The sequence below is a fragment of the Pseudophryne corroboree genome, chromosome 3 (assembly GCF_028390025.1).
Source record: "Pseudophryne corroboree isolate aPseCor3 chromosome 3, aPseCor3.hap2, whole genome shotgun sequence".
Taxonomy (NCBI): Eukaryota; Metazoa; Chordata; class Amphibia; order Anura; family Myobatrachidae; genus Pseudophryne; species Pseudophryne corroboree.
In genome coordinates, this window is record NC_086446.1 from 173,396,602 (window position 1) to 173,401,055 (window position 4,454).

At 49.2% G+C, this 4,454-nt stretch overlaps 1 long non-coding RNA gene across 1 annotated transcript; it reads left to right on the plus strand.

Annotated features, from left to right (window-relative positions):
• The first annotated feature begins 401 nt into the window (after positions 1-401).
• Positions 402-2,888, plus strand: LOC135057562 (uncharacterized). The gene is made up of 3 exons (XR_010244203.1): positions 402-518; positions 749-883; positions 2,605-2,888. It is a non-coding gene; the product is annotated as an uncharacterized LOC135057562 (long non-coding RNA).
• The last annotated feature ends 1,566 nt before the right edge of the window (positions 2,889-4,454 follow it).

Consider the following 4,454-nt stretch of genomic DNA (forward strand, 5'->3'; position numbering starts at 1 on the left):
AGGGTATGATGGAGAGGGGTAAGGAAGACAGAGTGCAGTATAGTCAGCTGAAAGACAAGACAAGATAGACAGAACAGGGAATACAGGTACAAGGACACAATAATAGGAGAAGCGCAGGAAGGAACGATATATTTAGGAATAAAAATGTAGCATTACAGGAATAAATCGGGCAGTATGGAGGATAAGCACACATACAGGGGATGCAGATAACCTGGGTCTCTATGAGGCAGGATCGTGGCTTTGGGATGAAAAAGTTAATAAAATAGATAAATGGGATATTAATAACTTTGAAAGTATCTTGTTTGATTTAAGGAAATTGGGAAACTGCTTGACTCATGGACATTTTATTGTACTTAAACTAGTACTATGCTTAATGATAGTCTTTTGTGTTTTTTAGATCATCTGACAAAGAGATTTGCAGAGTGTCGGGTGACCGGCAAAGAGATCTGCAAAGTGTCAGTTGAAGACGGCGGGAGGGGTCGCAAAGGTAGCAATGACTGGAGCATAACATGCAGGAAGTAAGTTACCATACTCTCTCTCTGCATATGTTACATCTGCCCCACCTAACATGGTCCTAGCACTAGGGAAGACCTGGAGCAGATAACTTGGGTCTCTATGAGAAAGGATCTTGGGTTTTGGATAAAAAGTCAATAAAATAGATGATTTGCAAATGAATAAAAATGAAACTACGTAACAAAATGTTGTAGTATAACATAGTACGTCTGACCAGGAAATTCTGGTTATTTAGATCATAATTTGGCAAAGTTCTGGCAAAGAGATTTGCAGAGTGTCGGGTGACCGGCAAAGAGATCTGCGAAGTGTCAGTTGAAGATGACGGGAGGGGTCGCAGAGGAATTAGAGACTGGAGAATAACATGCAAGAGGTAAGTTACCACACTTGTGTAATTGTGTGTGTGTGTGGTGGGGGGTATTGAGAGCACAGTACAAAACATAGGGTCTATGGTGGGAGAGAACGGACAATACAAAACATGCAGAAGGGGCAACTTGGTATAGCACAGGCCTGGCCAACCTGTGGCTCTCCAAATGTTTGTTAAACTACACATCCCAGCATTCCCTGCCACAGTTTTAGCATTCCCTAATAGCAAAATGTGGCAAGGCATGATGGGACTTGTAGTTTTACAGCAGCTGGAGAGCCACAGGTTGGCCAGGCCTAGTATATCACATACAGATGGTGTGTAGGGGGCACAATACAAAAACATAGAAATTGTGGCTTACGCTATAGGACATATAGAGGAAGGACATACACTTTTGGGGGTTGCGAGATGTAGAACATACTGTAATACAGAAAAAAAGGAAGGGTGGGGAGAGCATGACACAGTACATACAGATCGGGGGAAGAACAATACAGATCAGGGGAGATAGTGAAATGGCTGACATTTACAGTATATAAATGAACTGGGGGCAGGTGTACAAAGCCTGGGAGAGTGATAAAGTGGAGAGAGATAAACTAACAAGCAATCAGCCCCAAATTGTCATATTTCAAACACAGCCTGTAACATGGGAGTTAGGAGCTGATTGGCTGGTACTTTACGTCTCTCCACTTATCACTCTGCAGGGCATAATACATCTCCCCCATAGAATACCAAATGATGAAATGGTACAGAATGGTATAAATGATGTGAACTGGAGCTGTAACAAGTGAATGTTTCCCTATCTTTACATATAATAAAGGTGACATAGTCCTTTCCCTAGAGTCCTTCTCCTTACCCCTCAGGGGCCTGATTCAGATGCGGGCGCAGAGCTGCTGTTGCACCAAGTGGCTCAATGCTTTTTCACTGTGCATGCGTGTAAGCTGCACTGCGCACAAAATTAAATCAAGCTCACATAGAGAATCCCATCGCAAAGTGATTGACAGGAAGTCGGCGTCTGAGGTGGTAACGGGGTGGCTAACTGTATACAGGCGTGTCAGGTCCATTCAAACGCTGTTCCATGTGCGTGCATAAATTACCCATTGTGACCTGTGTTGCTGCTGGAGAGCCCCCTGTGTCTAGGAGACTTGCTCAGCCTACGACTGCTCAGACTCACAATGCAATTGTGAACGGCAAGATTGCAGCAGCGATCGTTTCATCAACTACAACTGAATCAGGCCCACAATTACACCATTATATTTTACTATTTTATCACATTTATCAACTAAGGGGTCAGTTTAATTAGGTGCGAGTTTGTCTTACAACAGCCGCACTTTCCGGTAGCCCCATAGGCTGAATCTGGTCACGATGGGTGTGAGTTTGGATGCTGTTGAAACGTCGCAGCAATGGTAACTCGTACCTAATTGGATTGACCACTAAATGTTAGCAATTTATATCTTTTATTATTTACTGGTCAAATTTCTTTTCTGAAGGTACCCACTAATTACTATAAGAGAGAACTTATCCCCCAATGTGTGTATTGTATGAAATCAATTGGCCCTTTGGGATAATTGTCCTTATTTTAGGTATTTTCCGTGTCCTCAGTAGTTAGAGTAACTTATTTACATAGAGAGATTTTTCTCTCTACACAACCACACCACTGTTTGCAGTTTGTCTCTCTGCTTGTTCATCCACTAACAATGTTTTTTCATCTCTTCCTCTTCATCTACATGCAGTGGGTGATCCCTGAATAGCTGCCCTGGGAGGAGAGCTGCGGACACATGCTCCAAATGTTGGGACATATGCATTACCTGTTAGGACATGCGGTAAAGATGTCGGCTGTTGGGTTTATGGCAGTCAGAATACTGACACTGGGATCCCAACACTCTTCAGAATCCCGACGTTGGAACTCCGAATGGGAAAGGGTACCGACGCCCATATCCTCACGATCATAGGTTTAGGGCTGGGCAAGAGGGGTTAGGTTTAGGCATCAGGCGGGAGGTTAGGTTTAGGCATCAGCCAGGGGGGTTAGGTTTAGGCGTCAGGCGGGGGGGGGGGGGGTTAAGGTTAGGCTGCATGTGGAGGGAGGTTAGGGTTAGGCTGCAGATAGGGTGGATTAGGCACCTCCGGGGGTGGATAGGCTGCGTGGGAGGGAGGGTTAGGTTTAGGCATCAGGCGGGAGGGTTAGGTGCTAGGCAGGGGGGTTAATTTTAGGCTGCGGGTGGGGGGAGCTTAGGGTTAGGCACCCACAGGGGTGGTTAGGCTGTGGGGGAGGGAGGGTTAGGTTTAGGCGGGGGGATTAGGTTTAGGCGTCAGGTGGGGTGGTTAAGTTTAGGCTGTGGGTGGGGGGAGGTTAGGGTTAGGCTGCAGGTAGGGTGGGTTAAGGTTAGGCACCCCTGGGGGTGGTTAGGCTGCAGGGAAGGGAGGGTTAGGTTTAGACATCAGGCGGGGAGTTAGGTTTAGGCATCAGGTGCTGGGTTAGGTTTAGGCTGCGTGTGGGGGGAGGTTAGCGTTAGGCTGCGGGTAGGGTGGGTTAGGGATAGGCACCCCCGGGAGTGGTTAGGCTGCAAGGGAGGGTTAGGTTTAGGCAGCAGGGACAGAGAGGGGGTGGTTAGGCTGCGGGAGAGGGAGGGTTAGGTTTAGGCGGGGGGATTGGGTTTAGGCATCAGGCAGGGGGGGTTACGTTTAGGCTGTGGGTGGGGGGAGGTTAGGGTTAGGCTGCGGGTAGGGTGGGTTAGGGTTAGGCACCCCTGTGGGTGGTTAGGATGCGGGGGAGGGAGGGTTAGGTTTAGGCATCAGGCGGGGGGGGTTAGGTTTAGGTGTCAGGCACTGGGTTAGGTTTAGGTTGCGTGTGGGGGGAGGTTAGCATTAGGCTGCAGGTATGGTGGGTTAGTGTTAGGCACCCCTGGGAGTGGTTAGGCTGTGAGGGAGGGAGGGTTAGGTTTAGGCAGCAGGGACAGAGGGTGGGTGGTTAGGCTGCGGGAGAGGGAGGGTTATGTTTAGGCAGCAGGGACAGAGGTTGGGATAAGGCACCTCTGCAGGAGAGTTAGGCACAAAGGGGGAGGTTAGGGTTAGACTGCGGACAGGCAGGGTTAGGGGGTGGGGAGAGGGAGAGGGTTAGGCATTAGGCGGAGGGGTTAGGGAAGGGCTGATGGTGGGGGGGAGGATAGGGTTAGGCTGTGGGTAGGGTGGGTTAGGGACCCCTGGGGGTGGTTAGGTTGCGGGGAAGGGAGGGTTAGGTTTAGACATCAGGCGGGGGTTAGGTTTAGGCATCAGGCAGGGGGCAGGATTAGGCTGCGGGTGGGTGGAGGATAGGGTTAGGCTGCAGGTGGGGAAAGTTAGGGTTAGGCTGTGGGTAGAGTGGGTTAGTCACCCCCAGGAGTGGTTAGGCTACGGAAAGGGAGGTTTAGGTTTAGGCAGCAGGGACAGAGGTTAGGATTAGGCACCTACGTGGTAGGTTAGGCACAAAGGGGGGAGGTTAGGGTTAGATTCCGGACAGGCAGGGTTATGGGGGTGGGGAGAGGGGAGAACACCCCTTACTCACCCCTGTCGGTCTTTTCTGTATTGGGATCCTGGCATCGGTATG